Here is a 20620-nt window from a genome sequence, read left to right on the forward strand (position 1 = left end):
GACGCCCAAAATAACTATTCCACGCGGACGAAGTCGCGGGCACAGCTAGTCAATAATAAAAATACAATCGCCATGCATCCGCAAAAGCTAATGTAACTAACTTAGCATAGCTTTAAATAAAAATAAATTTAAGTTAATGTTGTTTATTTAATCGCAGCATTAAAACCGACAATAGGCTATTTGACAAAGTTCTAAAAACTATCTTAGGGTATTTATTTGTTTATAAGGAGCCCTACAAAAATACTTTTCTGCCTTTATTACAGCTATTTTATTAAAAAATCGAAAAAGAAAATGAAATATTCAAATATGCCGCCAAAACGCGACTTTTAGCAATATGGCGACCATGGCATGCAGTGACGTAAATTTCGTGTAAATATCATACAAAGTATGTTGGTGTTTCGAAAAGTTTTGATTTTCTCTTGTTTTATTTAACTTGTGCCACGTCATATGTGTGAAAATTATTAAAATGAGTTCCTATAAATGTTGTGCAGTGCCTCAATGCACTAATACAACAATCAAATCTCCTACGAAACTGTATTTTTCTATGCCCATGGATTTGAATATTCGCAAGAAGTGGTTTCAGATCATGATCTAAGATCTGTGGTTACCAAAATATACTTACATTGATGTTTTCACATTCCTCAGTTCGGCAGCATAGAAATCTGGATTGTCTTTGAAGAAGGCGCCAACCATTATTGCGTCCACTTTTAGTAGGTTTCGACTGTCAGCTTTCGCGGAATTGGTTTCCATTATTAAGTACCTATGTTATCTGAGTAATCCTGAGCGATCAAACACTTATAAAATCTTGAAAAATAATAGCGAACACTAAGGAACGGTACGATCCACAGTCTGTTTATGGATAATTGACGTCATAATAGAAATAGCCAATCACGTTCGTTTTTAGTCACGTGACAGCTGCATATAAAAACCTAAATTTCTGAGACGGATTTTGTTAAAATAATGCAATATTTTTATCTCGCGTTATTACAAATCGCTCCAAAAAAATAATATTAAGACTGATGACATAAAAGAAATGTATATTTTTAATACAGTCAAATAGCCTATCGCTACGGCGAAAACTAAACATCGACATTCTGTAAGGAGCTTACGAAGTTCCGCAACTTGTAACTAACAACAAAGCTTTCACGGATTAAACACCTTTTAGTCGTCTGAGTTTTCCTCCGATAAAATTCTCAGTACAAATATTTCCTGATTTTCAACGCTATGTTGCCGTGAATTTTTGTAATATTTAAGTATCTACTCTTAGGTACTAGTTGTATTTTGGATCAAGACGAACACATCTCACAAAACCGCAATAGTTTTTGCGTGATGCTATTACAAACATACAGACAGAAATTCTAATTAACATATTTTTGACTTCTTTGGACATTAAATTTTTATTATTATCTTCTCAGTCATTAATGATCGTTGATTTCTTTGCCAATTTTAGGAACAGACATCGGTCAGTTAAAAATTTTAATATATGTTTGGAATGATACTAATTGTACTTACATATATTAGAAATGCGAAAGTTTTGTGAGTCCATAAACGTTTCAAGTCACTTAAATTCACGCGGAATCTACTGGTTTTGAATGAAACTATACTACAGTTACATTTACAGAAGAACTAGCTTTGCCTCGCATCTTCGCCCGCGTGAATTCAACACCTTCTAACAATAAAAGCGACGAAATAACAAAAAACAACGAATCAAACGCCACCTACAAAAAAAAAACAGGTTTTTTGCATGTCCCGCGGGAATTTTAGTTTTTACCGGGATGAAACGGTGACCTTCTTCAGATTCTTAACATGTACGCGTGATACTTCAAAAAGAGTAATTCAGTTTATAACTCGTGAAGAGGTAACAAACAGACAAACACCTCGCGGGGTAGACAGGGCCGGCAGTCTTGAAAGACTAATATGCCACGTTCAGATGTTAGGCTGAACAATGGAATTGAGATTCAAATAGTGACAGATTGGTAGTCAATCGCCTTAAAGAAGAATCCCAAGTTTGTAAGCCTATCCCTTAGTCGCCTTTTACGACATCCATGGGAAAGAAATGGAGTGGTCCAAATTTTTTATTTTATATTAGTGCCGGGAACTACACGGCGTAAATTAGTCTATAATTTCTATGGTACTCAGGCTATAATTCTATGACAGCAAAGCAGCCGCAAACATTCTACATGTAAATGTATGTGATACACCTAAACTCTTACAATGCTATAAATTCAACTCACCTTTAACATTCATAGACTATGACTTAGTACTATTTATATATCTGTACTTACTATGGCTAGGATCAATGCCCTCCCCCAAGGTCGCAAGGCTCAGGGCATAAAACCTTCATAACGGTTGTAACTAACCAACGATTTGAACCTTAACAGTAACTAAATTAACCTTGATCCGTTAAAAATAAAGTTGAATATTAAATAACAAAGGGTCCGTTCGGAATGGTGGTTGATGAACTATGCGGAAATTTTAAGCGTTTTTAGTACCGATTATTTTATTAGCTTTTTCGCGCTGCTTTGCTTATAAGTATTTGATTTAGTTACTTAAGACTGATAATGGTGTGAATCTAAAGGTTATATAAGACAACATTCTCGAACATAAGCTAATTCCATAGCTAATATAAGTTCATTCTTTTATATTTCTTCTATTATCTATACACATAGGTAAGGGTTTCATATTACCAAACCAAAAAAACGTCACGTCTATATCCCTTGCGGGGTAGTCAGAGCCAACAGTCATATTAAAAATACTCAGCCAAAAAAAAATGTTTCACTCAATTAAATTAACAAAAGGGCATGTACCTACCAATTTCTAAACAGCTATGAGATATTCCAACCAAACACATATTTACGTAACCAACCGCGTGTGAAAAGGAAGTATTAAGTGTTTTGTATTCATGTGTAGTGGATAGGTTCTCGCAACGCAACGTACTCGCGGTCTCAGGTTACTGAAAAACGAAGATATGGCTTCGCGTAGCGCTAGTGATGCGCAGCGATGCGATTTTCATATTAAATTTCCTTGTTTTTGTTCATGTTACGTTAAATTTAACGGATAATTATTATCATTTATTTATTTTGCTCTGCGCCAACGCCAATGTCCTGTTTGGTTTCCTTCCACCCAAAGGTTGACTGGATGAGATTGCATTAGCGATAAGTCCGCCTTTGTACCATCTCTATCTGTTTTGTATGTTTTACTCTTATGGTGCTATTAAGAGTTTTATCTATCTATAATTGTATATTGAGGATAAAATTTGGTCACCCGATCTGAACACATACAAAGATTCAATCCTTTACGAAAGGGATAAATGTGAAAGTTGTGAAATGTATCTGCTAATTTCTTTGACCTATGGTTTGTTTGATTACAAGGGCTTATTCATTCATTCCTTCTCGTATGAGTCATAAATATTGACGTCATCTCACATTGAACATAAGGAGTAGCAGTATTTTAGAAAAAAAATATGTAATTGTTTCATTTTGTTTAACTTTAGACTGCAGGCATGTGTTTAGAAATTATTTCTTATCATAAATATTTTCGTTTTCATTATCACACAAAAGATTATGTATTGATCAATTTATTATTATACCAAAGCTTAAGATATTTACATTTAAAAAAAAATATTTTTCCTTTCAAAAATTTTTATTTTAGGTATTTGAAAATTTTACAACAGAATAGGACCACTCCATATCTTCCCCATGTATGTCATTAAAGGCGACTAAGGGAAAGGCTAGTAAACTTGGGATTCTTCTTGTAGACGATGGGCTCGCAACCTGACAATATTTATACATCAGCTCCATCATTTAGTTGTACATCTGATTGTGGCCTTTTAATCTATTCAAGACTGTTGGCTCCGTCTACCCCGTAAGGCATAAAGACGTGACTCTACTTGACACAACACAACACTAAACCACTCCAAAATAAAGCATGCCCAACATTTTACACCGAAACCAGACTTCCACACTTTTTGTGTGACCACGTCGAAAAACAAAAGCTGTGACCAGGAAAACAATTAGTTTAGGACAAAGGAGTTTACAAACGGATGCACGGTAGGTGACAAGCAAATACCGTGAAGGGGTCGGTGCCTTCGTGAAATTAGGTCAGTTCACAACGAGACCAAACGTTGTATCGAATTGGTTTTTTTTTTTTTGTAAAAAAAATTAATAAATCTATACGAGTATAAAGTAAGTAAGTCTTAATGAGATGATCGGAGTGCCGATGGTCGAATCGGCAAGGCCCGCTTGATATGACGCGCAGGAAGGCACAGGTTCGAATCTCGCCTCGGCCATGTACCAATGATTATTTTCGAAAGTTCTGTACATTAGTTCGAGTGCTAACCGATGCTCTTACGGTGAGGGAAAACATCGTGAGGAAACCTGCACATTCGGAAAACTGGATGTGTAACCATGACCGATCCGATACAGGTTTACATGCAAAGGTTGCGGAGGTCGCTTCGTGCAAAAACCTGACTCAGATAAAGTAAGTTCTTCATTTTGCACTGGCCGGAATTAGAATCCTGTATGAGTCTTTTCAAAACTGTTGGCTCTGTCTACCCCGGAAGGGATATAGACGTGACCATACGTATGTATGTATGAGTTCCACCTTTAATTTAAATATGTCTGTTAATTGCATACAAAAGCAATCAGGCGAGAAATTAATTTGTTATGCGGTTCTGAACCTATTTATTTATCTCTTCGGCAATATTTTTGGAAATTACAACACATTTTGTTCAAATTTAACGTAAAACCATTTCGAATGGAATTATTTTTTTAAATTTATGTAGGTATATATAAAACAATCAATCGAACAACACACTTTTGGTAACTCTTTATAAAATCAATAGGCATGAAAAAGACGAGAATGACATTGACAATTTAAAGAAATGACGATGTACTTATGTATAGTACTCTACATTTGACAGTAGGTACACGAAATCGATGGTCGTAAACTCAATAAGTTCCACTCTGAAAAGGGTATATAGGTAAAAGGGGAGAAGGGTTATATACCCTATATATACCCTACAGTATAGAAATCGTAATTATTGGGATTCCTATTGTAGGCGATGGGCTAGCAACCTGTCACTATTTGAATTTCAATTCCATTATGAAATTTTACAGCTAAAAGTGTTGTCTCAATCTACCCCGCAAGGGATATAGACGTGACTATATATGTATGTAAATCGTTATATTCCGATTTCTAAGGTAAGTATAGGTAACAAGACGGATCTTTAGTAGGTACGTGTATACCTCATAAATACATACATGTGAAGTTTATATCCCCAACAGGGTAGACAGAGCCAATGGTCACAAGGCTCGAAGGCGAGAAGAAGATTCGTAGGTAATGACAGCTTGCCAGCCCATCGTCTATAATATTGATATCTATTTATACCTTTTCCTTTAATTTACTTTTACAATATTCTCAGGAAGAGAAGCAGCTGGCATACACTGTGGTTTTTCTTCGCTACTTTAGAAGTTACACATCATAAATGAACAATTAATATTTAGTACCTACTATCTCTTTAGACATTCGGTCGGTACAAATGTGGGGTACACATAGGTAAGTCAGGTACCTGTAGGGTGACAACCATTATTACACTGGTGCGGACATATTATTTAAGAACTAAATTTCACTCATACAATCATACATACAATCACGTCAAAGCCAAGAGTCTTCGCAAAAACTATAAGACCACGTGAGTTAGCTTAATGATGGAATTGATGTTCAAATAGGGACAGGTTGCTAGCCTTTCACCTAAATGAAGAATTCCAAGCTTATTCCTTAGTCACCTTTTACATCATCCAGTCGACACCTGTCTGACATCTGCTTCCTAACGTAACCTATTCTCAATCTTGGTTACACAATACAAGTATTACACATCCCGTTTCAGAATTTTTAGAATAAACATAACTGGATAAAGAGTCATTTTTAAATTGCGGTTATATAATTAAAATCTGCGTATCACACTTTTGTTGACCATTCGAGGCTTAAAGAGATAAATCGACCGTATTGTTTTATGTCGGAAACTACCAAAATTCAAAATTTTTATTCATTATTATAGGATACTTCATATCGCTTAATAATTGTCAAGTCATTTGGTTTCACAACATTGGTTGACGTCAAATAAATTAAGTACTTAAGACTAAGTTTACTGCCGCTTCCAAGGCGTCAGTGCAGAAGAAGCGGTAACAAACTGTTACCGTAAACATTATCAAAGTTTGTACTGTACTAGGAAATATTTAATAGCATTGTGACTACTGAAGTATAAAATCACACGAGCGCGTCAGGAACAATAGTATTTTAACAATAGTAAGTATTTTATAATTTTATTTGTATGATATCACCGATCACTAAGCCAAACAGCTGAGCGTGGTCTTTCAGTCTTTTCATGACTGGTTGCTCTGTCTACCCCGCTAGAGATATAGACGTGATCATATGTATGTATGTATCACCGATATAAGAAAATTGCAATAATGCGAGCTGTAATAGTTATTTCAATTACTACTTTTAGCCCCCGATCAAAAAGAAGGGATGTTTATCAGTAAAAGAACGTTACCTAAGCGATACGGTTTTTTTTATAACCTTGTCTTTATATAAGTAAAAGTATTTGGTATATAAGATAGTAATCTGACCACAAGTCCAACCAAAATCAATAGCATTTAGTATTTTTTAATTTATTTATAATTGTTGTTAAAGAAAGAGCATCTGGAGCGGAGCCCCGAGCAAAAGCTAGTCATATATTGAAACAATATGTGACACTGTTTTTCTTATTATAACATAACATATAATCACGTTCATCCCCTGAGTGGCAGTCAGAGCCAACAGTTATTAAAAGACTGAAAGGCTGTTTGGCTTAATGATAAAATTGAGATTAAAATAGTGACAGGTTGCTAGCCCATCGCCTAAAATTGTATAGTATTGGTATATTAGCCTAATAATAATATAGTTAATAAAACTTAATACTAATTGATACCATAGAACAAAATATTGTCTCTGTAATATGACATACAAATAGTTATAATGAAGAAAGCATCTGTTATGAATTCGAATAGTCCCACGCAAGCGCAGCCCTGAGTGAAAATAAATAAACAATTAATATATAAAATTTAAATTTTTCGTACAAATATTTTATCAAGATTAAATCTTTTAAAGCAACGTAAACTGATAAATTAATTTCATTTCGCTTCAGCTTTATTTCAAATTATTCATAAAATATGATTCACTGTTCGCATTTTAAAATGGAAATCGCTCGAAATATAATAATTCCGGTGGCATTTAATCATCATTAATTTCGCAATAGCATGCACTACCTTAAATAAGTAATTAATTCGCTTTGCCAATATGCAATTAATTTGTAAATTTGCTGAAATTTTAACCTATGCAAATATAGCTGAGAGCGAGCTTATTTGAACAGTTATTGCATGATTTGAGTAAAGGTCTTCATATTGAAAAATAAATGTACTTTTAAAATTACGAGAGTTATAAAACTAAACTGTAAGAAAATTGACATGAAATACATTTTTTATAAATAATTTGGTCATCACGGTAGATATAAAAAGAGATAACCATAAAAAAATATATGTTTCAAATTCTGCCTACCTTGAGTCAAAATAGGAATGCGTCAGGATGACATCTAATAACATATCATTTCTCCTACGTCGTTAAAAGACGACATTATCATTCTCTTGGAATTTGTCCTGGATTGAGTCCTCTCTGGGAGTAGCCTAGGTTGTACCTAAGACCACGATTTAGATGTTTGCTGTGCAATACATTCGTGACCCAATGAACCTAACCTATGATCATAATTAATCTACATAGCATGTCTGCTAGTAAATAAATTAAATAAAAAAGAGGATAGGTAATTATTTACAATATTATCTTTTAAATAGGCTATGAGAATTCCCTCCTTTTACAAACGCATTGTCACCGTAGGATCGTCCGCTGCGCATGAGTGGCTTTCTCAACCGCCTTTCTCAGTTTCTCGAGTTTACTATGAGAAAATGTGTGTACAGTTAGCAAGATAATCACATTAATTTATTCACGATTTAACAGTTCTTTAATATTACGATCACTAATTTATTTAAAGCACTTATATAATTTAAAACCAAAATCAATTAAGTCATATATCGATGAAAAATACTCATCTAAAATAAATAGGTACCTATTTTATTTTCAAGACAAGAGTAAGTAATTAATCCTAAGTACCTATTTAATCTTGCGTGCACCACCTTATACCTCATCTTGCTTATCACCAGGCAGATTGAGGTCAAAGGCGCTCAAATCTATTATCAAAAAAAATACATACATCGACAGTCCACATAGGTACTTTGATCGTCTAAATACCGAAATTTAAGTACATCTAGTATTTCACAAAACCTTCTCGTAAAGATTGTTTTACTGACGAACCTCACGAAAATAGGCCACGCCATTATCTTCTGTTATAGAAATGCTAAAATGATGATAATTCGACTGTTGTTTGTTCACGACGTACCAACCGAGCATTGAATACGTTCACGTTGTGTTTTGAATGATTATTCTGATCATTGCAATAGCGTAAATCTAGATTTTGTAATAACGAATAATTTCATAAATTTCTGAAAGAAGAACTGTGTGTTGTAAGTCCACCGCCAAGTTCCGACCGAAACAAATAAAGAATGATAGAAGTACAATTACATTAATTTGTCATGTCTATAACTATCTATATCTTTCTACTTGCTTTGATCCCTGTATGCATATTTTGCTATCATCTATACTAATCTATACTAATATTACAAAGCTAAAGAGTTTGTTTGTTTGATCGCGCTAATCTCAGGAACTTCTGGTTCGAATTGACACAAGATCAATAGTTAAGGGTAGGCTTGACCTGACCTTTTATCATTACGTTCTCTATCTATTAATTATCAAATGTTCGTTTCTATCTTTCATTATGGAATATGGCTGCGATAGAATTTGTGATTGTGCATTAGGCTTCTTTTTGGAAGCGATGGACTAGCAACCTGCCTCTATTTGAATCTCAATTCCATTTATAATCCATACCGCTGAACTTGGCCTTTCGGTCTCTTTTTTTCGGCTCTGTCTATCCCGTAAGGGATATAGACATGACTATTATGTACATACATACATACATAATCTTGCCTTACAATAAGAATCTCAAGTTTATTAGACTAAGGGGTAGTCGCATTTAAAACATCCATGGAAAATAAATAGTATTCCTATTCTAAAGTGCTAGAAATGACAAGGCACACAACTTAAAAACGTATTTTTATGTTGTTTTTCTTTATAGTACGATGTAAAATAAGACCTTGTGAATCTGGGTTATCTCTTAATGAATGACATAATAATTGATTCATATGTGGTATCTTTATCTGGATTATGAGTCACGGAGACGCGACGTAAGATTAAAACATATAAACTGGTCAGTGAAGGTTCTAATGCATTTTATCGCAGTGTTTTATATAAAACTAGCTGTGCCCGCGACTTCATCCGCGTGGAATAGTTATCTTGGGCATCATTGAAGCCCTCAAGATAAATAATTTTTCCCCGTTTTTTTTTTCACATTTCCCATTATTTCATTCCTTATGGTTGCAGCATGATGTTATATAGCCTAAAGCCTTCCTCTATAAATGGTATATTCAAACCAGGAAGATTTTTTCAGTTCGAACCAATAGTTCCTGAGATTAGCGAGTTCAAACAAACAAACTCTTCAGCTTTATAATATTAGTATAGATAATCAATTTATATTACCACTAGAAACAAGTTAGTTAATTAACATTTATAAGCCGAGTTTGCAAAGATACTTACCATTAAAAATATCACTGGGATACTGTTAAAACTGTTAAGCCTGTTAAACCTGCACGTCACAATTTAAAATCGGCCAACTTAACTATTCGGCGCCGGCGCTCCGAAATACATCCTATGAAAATGCTGCAGTGTAGTTTGTTCCGCCGCTTCTTCTACACATGCGCTTTGGAAGCGGTAGTAGTTATAATTAGATTTAAGTTATGTGACGTCAATAAGTGATACCTTGTATCCAATTTTGAAAATAAATCTATTCTATTCTATTCTATTCTATTCTATACAGTAATAACACATAAATGCCTAATAGTCGCGAATCATTAATCCCACTTAGTAATACTGTTCAGACCTGACTCACCTGACTAAATTAGCTTCTATTTGTCACATTGGTTCCGGATGGCCATTACCATTTAAGTGATTAGTTGGACTAATGCAATTGATTAGGGAGAAATATATTGCGTATGAGTGCCCCTTGGGTGTTTAAATTGGAGGCTAACTGGTGATCTATACTGAAAAGTGAACAGCGTCAGTAGTCGAATTGTTAATGTGCCCGAATTCCAATAGAGTAGCTATTTGTGGTTGGAAGCCTATGCTTTCAAGGTGACAAGAAATCTCGTGAGGCAAACTGCATATTCAACTGCGTGTGTAGCCAATAATGGGTGAGGTTCCTAGTGGTCTTCAGAGGGAAGTCGGTGCCTATGCAACCAGACTTGGCCAATCCGGGATCGTAGTCATGATTCCAGTAGGTCACGGATGAGGACATGGAGGTCAGCCCTGTCTAGCATGTGCTAGATTGGTTAACACTGAATCTTTGCAGGATGAACGAAAGAAAAGAAGATGATATATAAAAAACAAAACTAAAACGCTAATGATACTATATCATGTAAAGCTACACTTTACTAATATTTCCCACTTTTAATTACCTATGGTAGGTTTTAATAATTAACAGATACGAACAAACGTACAAACATTTTGTACGAACTGTAATAATTCTTCGCTATAGCACAATGTACTACGATAGTAGGGCATCATAGAATAAAAAATGTAACGGAATTTTCAGATATGACGAGTACTATGAAGCGTAGATGAACGTATCGTGATCAAATCGGTGACGTTCTGAAACAAATCCGTCCACAACTTTCCGAGATTAGCACATACTTACAGACAGAGAAAATAGCGGGATTTTATAATTATGTAGAATCTGATACTACCGAAGTAAGAATGTGGTGCCGTGACCAACTTTTATCTCGTTTAAATTACCTGTTGGTCGCAAGAGGGTTCAATCAAGAGCAATGAATCCTGCGATATATACTCAAGTTAATAGCGAGTTAATTTTGTGATTTGCACTTAAAAATAATCATGATACTTGATATTCTAGAGTTTTCAAATCTAATTGGATCGTTCATGTGCAGGTTTCCTCACGATGTTTTCCCTCAACTAAGAGCATATAGTCATTGGTACATGGGCGAGGTGGGATTCGAACCTGTGCCTTTCTGCTTATCACGCTTTTTACCCGGGCACCTACGATTCGATCACCGATGCTCTAAAATAGGTTGATGATGACTATTTATAAATAGGTACAATTAGGATTTGACCTTCTGTGACAGCATCTATGCTATCTGAATGAGTCACTGGTTAGTCATCGGATATTATAAAGTACATAGCTATAATTAGTTTGTTTAAGCATGTATGGAATGGCTTTTGAGCAACCGTACGTAGTAAATATGAGTACATGATCTTCATCGAAATATGACCCATGTAAACAGATAGTTGTTACTGATACGATTGAAATTCTTATAGTTCTAAATAAGTGATGTTAAAATATCGTTGAATAGTACAAGGCAACATTTAGTACAATAGTATGTACAGTAAAAAAAATATATTTAAAGAAGGAACTGTGCACGGATCGTGGCTAGTGGAAATGTAATCTGTGCCTCTTCCGAGAAATTGGTGTGCCTTTTTTTTCAAAAACTGTAAACATTGACATTGTTTAAACTCAGATATTTTCCCAATTCCGAGTTGAAATAGATTGCTTTTTCTGAAGCTAATCACGTCAAAACGTCCACCATCTTTAAAAAGTACGTGTTAAACTGTCATAGTAAACTGTTTAGTCTAATTATTTAAAATTAAGTCTATACTCTTAGGTTAAGTCAAATAAAGTACAGGACCACACACAAAACTGTTCACTCAAGCAAATCTACGTGCAACAGCTAGTTGACAATTCCTAAGAAGGCGTCGCATTATCTAAACGTTCAGCGCTCAATATTATTACTTACTAATCATCATTATTATCTACATTGCCTTACGTGTCACATATTTTAACGTCTGCCACGCCACTTTCAACCGAGTCTGTTATGATGTTTGTATGTATATTAGCGATTGTTACGTGCGCGACACGGAAGGCCACAGTGTTTTTATATTGTACTTGACAGATGAGTAATCCTTGCATAGTATAAAATTCTCCGTGTCTGTGTTTTATTTATTTATTTAAACTTACATACATTCATATGGTCACGTCTTTATCCCTTACGGGGTAGACAGAGCCAACAGTCTTGAAAAGACTGATAGGCCACGTTCAGCTGTTTAAACTTTATGCACGTAAAATGTACAACAGGTGAACTTAATGCCACAAAGCTTTCTCTTCCAGTCGAACTTTTGGACCAAACAGAGATGGAAAAAAAAATAATAACAAGAAAAATATGAATAATAGAATACTTTATACACTTATATATAATATACATAAGTTTGACTATAGATATATACTGTATATATAAAATAAACATACATATACTACATAAGTTGGATGATTATGTAGAGTTTAACAAAAGTTACTGGTCAAAAAGATGTTTATGGACTTGTGTTATGCACATAAGTCCGGATTCCTCCAGAGAGTTGAGGTTGCAACCGGGACTAAAGCTACAAGCATGATAATGTATGTATGTATGATGATGAAAAAGAGGTAGTCTCTGCCTACCCCTCCGGGAAAGAGGCGTGATTTTATGTATGTATGTATGTTATGAACATTTTGATCATAAACGCCCGAGCGCTTCAAGGTCGGAAGCCGTGCGGTATGAAAAGCTGATAAGCACCATTTTGTAATGTGCAGGAACCTCGCAAAGACTTCTTCTCAAACAAATTAAATAACAATGATGCAAAAATTGTTGTCAGTACAAATTAAAATTCGGTACACTCTATACATCATGTTATTAAATCTATGTGCTGTTCTATACACCATTTCCTGTCATCGTAGTCGCTTATAAATGTAAGTGTCATTCCTTTTACATGTCAATGACCGAACTGGACATAGAACCAGGCACCTAAGTTTAGAGGCAGGAATCGTGCCACTGAGTGCCCAAAGAGTTAAATAGTTTACTTATTACATTGTATGTAAAATTCAGTTAGTAGTTATAAATAACTCATTCCTAGCGCAGTCATTAGCGGAAAATTGTTATTTTATCGGTTCAGTCAAAGCCATGACGTCATTTACAAGTCATATTTGTATTGTGGTTATTTAATTTAACTATAAAGAACATACATACATATAATGACGTCTATATCCCTTGCAGGGTAGACAGAGCCAAGAGTCTTGAAAACACTGATAGGCTACTTTTATCCCGGAGTTCCCGCGGGATTGATAGGGTTTCCACGCGGACGAAGTCGCGGGCGGTCTCTAGTATACTATATAATTTAAATTCTCAATCTAGTTGTTCATTTTTTAACGGACATGTAAAAGTCGTGATCTCAGAGCGTCGCTGGGCGAATCGGAATCGGAAACCTTACCGCTATACCGATTCGACCAATTGGTTAAAATGCGTGATGCGCAGAAAGGCACAGGTTCAAATCTCACCTCGGCCATGTATCAATGACCATGTCCTTAGTTCCTATGATTTGAATAAATATATAGCCTGGACAGTCACATGAAAATACAATATCCCTCACAAGAAATACTATTGCAAATTCTCCTTTCTCCGTGAATTGGAGGCGGAAGTTCCAAGTTATGTCCTAAAGAGATTCCGAATTCCGCCTGTATCACTAGACAGACATACTCAAAATATTTCCTACCGACCCGCTGCGATGAGCCAGCCTTTGCGACCGCATACGATCCGTTCGGCGGTTCGTGAAGCGCAGACAGACGGTGAAACCTTATTTATCTATAGTTATATTCATAAAGATCTCGTGTCGCGTTGTATGTTATTGTGAAACTATTTCATACATACATACATTCATATGGTCACGTCAATATCCCTTGTGGGGTAGACAGAGCCAACAGTATTGAAAAACTATTATATATATTATATTTATTTACTAGCTGCGCCCGCGACTTCGTCCGCGTGGAATTGTTATTTTGGGCATCATTGAACCCCTTAAGAATGAATAATTTTCCCGTTTTTTTAAACAAACATGCACATAAGTACATAAAGTCACGTCTACAGTCGCCTAAAAGAAGAATACCAAGTTTACAAGCCTATCCCTTAGTCGCATTTTACGACATCCATTTGAAAGAGTGGTCCTATTCTTTTTCTATGGGTGCAGTGTGCATCACACGACTCTTTTTCCTACAATAAAGTAAATGTTTTACTAAAAATCCATCTGAATAATAATATGACAAAATCAGCTCCCAAACTTGTAAATTTACTGAATCCGATAGGAAAATTCAGTAGTAAATTAGCATCCTAACCGTACGCTGGTAACACCTAAATTCATTAATGGAAACGCACGTGTAAATCGTATTACCTGAACGAAATGCCGTTGGCATAATCGAGTGAATGCCGATCAAAGGGCACTTTGTAAACTATAATACGATTTCTCACTATAAAGCGAAATATTGGATTTTAATTTGGCGCGCGATTCGATATCCGGCTGGCTCCTATGTGGTTGAACGCAATTTTGTCGCAGTTGGGTAGGTAAATGTAATACATAGCTGATGGGAGGTCTACATTAATGTTAATTGTTCAAGTGAAAGATACACACATACATACATATGGTCACATCTATATCCCCGGCGGGGTAGACAGAGCCACCAGTATTGAAAAGACTGATAGGCCACGCTCAGCTGTTTGGCTTAGTGATAGAATTGAGACAGGTTGTTAGCCCATCACCTAAAAGAAGAATCGCAAGTTTATAAGCCTATCCCTTAGTCGCCTTAGTCGCCTTTTACGACATCTTTGGAGATGGAGTGGTCCTATTCTTTTTTTATTGGTGCCGGGAACCACACGGCAAGTGAAAGATGATTCGTTGAATGGTCAGCTGTAGGTATGGCTTTATGATAGAAGTTATTCTAGTTAGGACTAGGTAATAACACCGGTCCAAGTATGTATTTTTTTTTCTTTATGCGCATATTACCAACTTAATGCCGTGTGGTCTCTGGCACATTCGAATCTTTTATTGGATGTCGTAAAAGGCGACTAATGGATAGAAACAAGGCAATCTGTATCTTTTCTTTCTGTAGGAGAAAATGTTTAATCCCTTAATCGTCTTTTGCGACATCTGCGGAAAAATGTGACGTCTTAATACCTGTAAACATTTGAATAAAATCACAGTAGTCAATGAATGCTATAAATTATTCCTTATTAAGCAGTCAATGGGTACTGTTTAGAAGCATCGGACATATTTGTGACGTCACAAGCTCCAAGTCTCTTATAAAATACGTGAGCAGAAAGACAAATACAGTTACAAACATACACACAGGATTCCAAATGATGCACTGCTATTATGTTAATACATATAATCACGTCTTTGTCCCTTACGGGGTAGGCAGGATCAACAGTCTCAAAAATACTGTGAGGTAACGTTCAGCTGTAATGTATCAATATTTTATTATGAATATTACTCCGTGACTCTGCATGTTACTGCAAAGTGTGTTTTGGCGTTTTGTTCTACCAAGTTTATACTATAAAATGGTATTGCCAGTTCAAAAAACGTAAAAATGTGACATCGCATGTTTTTCCCCTGTGCCCTTCAAATGTAAAATGACGTGAAAAAGTGACTGCGTAGACCTTTTTTCTGAATAAAATGTTGATTTTGATTTTAATTTCGTTACTATAACCTCACACCGATACGATTAAGTACGATTTTAAGTCTTGTGACAATTGACTCAGACAGAATGAGACACCCAATATGGGGAAAATAACTTTAATGTGTACCTATGTGTCTATAATTCTTTTAACGGACGAGATTTTTTTTCAATTCTGTGTCATAAAAAGTATCCTAGAATCGTCCTTGGCATCACGTCGGCAGTCTCAGTTTTTTTTCTATTCAGCCATACCTACTGGTAAAAAAAAACATTTATTATAAAAACTTGAATTATGTAGAAACCTGTTTATTTATATCATACTTATATCCGTCCTAATATATTTTGGGTAACCCATTGCTTGAAAATGGTACTTTTCCCTTAGTTGATATTAACAATTTGAGCGGAAGAAGAAGGTGGCACAAACTACTCGTACATGTGCATTTTATTCGTTTCTAATCCAGTATGGAAGCTTGAATGAATGAGCTTATTCCCTTACTCGCCTTTTACGACATTAAATTCGCCAATCGTATATCGCCATTTGTATTTTGTACAATAGTGCTATATATATATATATATTATAAAGCTCAAGCAAGAGTTTGTTTGTTCGGTTGAACGCGAAAATCTCAGGAACTACTAGTTCGAATTGAAAAATTATTTTTGTGTTTAATAGACCATTTATCAAGGAAGGCTTTAGGCTGTTTATCATCACGCTGCAACTATTAGGAGCGAAGAAATAATGGAAAATGTGAAAAAAAAACGGGGAAAATTATTCCTCCTTCAATGATCCCCAAAATACTATTCCACGCGGACGAAGTCGCGGGCACAGCTATTCTAACATATTAATTAACTCAGTTGCATAAAATACATTTGAAATATTAAAATGTCGAATTTGAATCCGCCATTCACAAACTTGAATCAAATCGATAGATCACACGAAATTTCTACCATTCTCTAGCAATGTTAATGAATACTTACGGCTTTAAAAAAAAAAAGCTTAATCCAGTCTTTAAACGGTCACCTGAAAAGGTGTCCCAAGGTTGAGCGTACCTGCCGAGCAGCGCCACAACATTCCAATACATCTATTACGTCATGTTAACGGCTAAATCTATTAAGGTTATTATCGCGCGCTTAAGTGCTAAAGGCATTTGAGGATACGTTTTTAGACGTCCCAACGGCTGATTGCTGGTACTGTCAACTTACAATACATACATACATATGGTCACGTCTGAATCCCTTGCGGGGTAGACAGAGCCAACAGTCTTGAAAAGACTGAATGGCCACGTTCAGCTGAGGCTTAACGATAGAATTCAGATTCAAATAGTGACAGGTTGCTAACCCATCGCTTAAAAAAGAATCCCTAGTTTGTAAGCCTATCTCTTAGTCACCTTTTACGACATCTATGGGAAAGAGATGGAGTGGTCCTATTCTATTTTGTATTGGTGCCGTGTGGTACACGGCACCAATACAAAATAGAATAGGACCTATAGGACCCATAGGACATACAATATAATATATATACAACCTACCCAAATTTACGAGAATTAACGCGTTTTAGAATTCCGCGGTCAAGTCAATCAAGGGCAGGGCTAATAGAGTTAGGATTCTTCTTTGAGGCGATGGGCTGTAACTATTTGAATTTTAATTCCATTATTTGCCATACCTACCGCTGAACGTGGCTTCTCGAGATCATTTCGAGACTGTTAGCCCTGTCTACCTCGTATGGGATAAAGACGTGATTGTATTTAAATGTATGTGCTATGTGGTGCAAAAAGAATAGGACCACTCCGTCTTTTTACCATTAATGTCATAAAAAGCGACTTAGAGAACGGCTCATAAATTTGGGATTTTTCTAAGCGATGGATGCTAGCCCATCGCTTAGAAAAATCCCGAATTTATCTATCACTATTTGAATCTCAATTCTGGTTAAGCCTAATAGCTGAACGAGAACTATCAGTCTTTCAAGACTGCCGGCTCTGTCTACCCCGCAAGGCCTATAGACGTGAATATATGAATGAATTAATCTAGTTAAAAAAGCAAGGTTTTATTAATTCAATAACCCGTAGCGAAGCCCTGTCAAAACTATTATGAAACAACACGACAAAACAAAATGTTTGCTTGAATTTCACACCGGAAAGTTATTGAAAATAAATTTATCCAGCATTCAATTCCGAGTTAAATTCAATTGTCCCGCAAAACGCTGGCGAAAGGCGGAATGCCGAATTGTTGAAATTCCTCAAACGAAGTTCTCCAAAAGTTCACAATAAAAATGTGTGAAAATGTGCGTAGAGATTCTTTTTTTAAATTTTCACACGTTATTTCCGATTTTCATACTACAAATGTGGCGTCCATTTTGTTTTGCTTGAACAAATAAATTCGCTCCTGTTCGTAATTATTACGGGTCGATCGGTTTGTAATTACTTTTAACTGTCGATAATAATAGGCAGTGCGTTAATTAACATTTCATGATTTAAACCGAATTTAAATGGAGGTTATCTGTAGGACCTGTATCTACGTGATAATTTTTGTATCCATGTTTTATAAAAAAAAAAAGTTTTATCCCTTCAACAAAATTTGTGTTCAAAATCATGGATGGGAGGACTGTCTATTAAACAAATAATGCAGAAGCATTATTCTGACAGAAGTCAGACAGACATTCTCTTTCAATAGCTTAGATTTTTGCTTATGTTTTACATACATACATACATTTAATCACGTCTATTTCGTTTGAGGGGTAGGCAGAGCCAACAGTCTTGAAAAGACTGAAAGGGCACGTTCAGCTTGAGTTGGAATTGAGATTCAAACAATGACAGGTTGCTGGTACATTGCTTACAAGAAGAATCTCAAGTTAATCAGCCCTTCCCTTAGTCGCCTTAAGATTGAATTCCAAATCAAACGAAGTAAGTAGGTAATCTTTAAAGAATAGTATCTGGGAATTCCCATTAGAGTGGAGACGCTACAACAACCATAGACCTCCCACATACGGAATTTATTTTACACGTTTTTCGTTTAGATGCGATAATAAACCGGTTTTGATTAGGTTGTAGCGAGTTCAAGGTCGCCATGCCGGTTGACCGTCGATACACGTTGATCGAATGGAGAAAGTGACATCGTGACGTCATCCACAATGTAATATTGTACTGATGTCGTCATAATTTGGTGCCGTGCCGTATCATTCCCGTCTCTCAAGATTAGGGCCAATCCATCTCTTTCACCATGGATGTCGTAAAAGGCGATAAAGGAACAGGCACATCTAGTGTTCGCCCGCAGCTCCGCCCTCGTGAAAAGCTCTCTATATTCTTTTCCGGGCTGCTCACTAAATTCATGGAGATCGGTTTAGTGGTTTTGACGTGAAAGTCCAAGCAAAGTTTGTCCAAACACACTATCATTTTTATAATATAAAATAGAAACCGCCCGCGATTTCGTCCGCATGGAAACCCTATCAATCCCGCGGGAACTCCGGGATAAAAGTAGCCTTTATGTTATTTCGGGTCTTCAGCTACCTACATACCAAATTTCATCGTAATCGGTTCAGTAGATTTTGCGTGAAAGAGTAACAAACATCCAAATTGACATCCTGACATACTCACAAACTTGCGCATTTCTATTATTAGTAGGATTAGTATTAGTATTAATCAGGATTAGTATAATATATTAAGTATTGATAAAATCCGGCTAACTGACAATACACCCCGGTGTCAGGCTATAAACTAATCCTCACGACTTCATTCGACGATTTAAAATCACGAACGAACACCATATGGTATTTGGGTCCGGCTTAAAGCGCCTCCCAAAATCCGTTGCCCATTTTTTACAAAGTCAGGTACCTAATTCAAATCTTGGGAGGCAAAAAATATTTCTATACGACGCGTTCTATCATCAGTTATGTTCTTAAGTTTACTTCAGTCAAACAGCTTGTAAAATATAAATCTTGCGTTCAATTTAGAGCTAGTGTTTGCTCGGCTGTTGGCTCCGTCTACCCCGCAAGGGATATAGACGTACCCATATGTATGTATGTATATATGTTTGCTCCGCTTCGCAATGAGCAAATTTCAATTAAACTACATAGTTGATAAATTGTATTGTAGCATTTAATTTTAAAATCTTGGTTTTGTTCGACTTCGTATCGTCCTACGAGACTAGCTTTCCTAAGAATGAAACCTTCACTATATTCGTTTCAGTACTTCCATCAAAGAGTACATACTTACATACATATGGTTACGTCTATATCCCTTGCGGGGTAGACAGAGCCAACAGTCTTGAAAAGATTGAATGGCCACGTTCAGCTATTTGGCTTAATGATGGAATTGAGATTCAAAGAGTGACAACTTGCTAACCCATCGCCTAAAAAAGAATACCAAGTTTGCAAGCCTATCCCTTAGTCGCCTTTTACAAAATCCATGGGAAAAGGATGGTCCTATTCTTTTTTGTATTGGTCCCGGGAACCACACGGCACAGAGAATTTTAAAGAGATATCTATACAAATGTACTTACAAGTGTGAAATGTTTGTACTCGTAAGAGGTACAAGGTCGGCCAAGATGGCGGCCAAGATGACGAACCTTGTCGGCCCAGTTCATCGCATATGTTGGAATTCATGATAAAATCTAGATTCGTTCGCAGTCCGGTTAATTTTTTTATTAACACTAGCTTCCCTCTTCTTCCCTCAACTTGTTCACTTAGATTTTGCTCATTAATGTGAAAAGAAAATTAACTAATAACTCAATTTGTACAAATACAATACATATAATAACGTAAAGTACCCGAAACCGCCGAGTTTGCATGAAGAGAGTTATGAATGTGGATAAAGCGAAGGAAGT

General features: G+C 35.9%; 1 protein-coding gene across 1 annotated transcript in view; it reads right to left on the reverse strand.

Annotated features, from left to right (window-relative positions):
* Window positions 1–20620, reverse strand: part of LOC106134031 (Krueppel-like factor luna) — a 69129-nt gene that overhangs the window by 10353 nt on the left and 38156 nt on the right. The window lies entirely within an intron of this gene.

The sequence above is a fragment of the Amyelois transitella genome, chromosome Z (genome assembly GCF_032362555.1).
Source record: "Amyelois transitella isolate CPQ chromosome Z, ilAmyTran1.1, whole genome shotgun sequence".
NCBI classification, from domain to species: Eukaryota; Metazoa; Arthropoda; class Insecta; order Lepidoptera; family Pyralidae; genus Amyelois; species Amyelois transitella.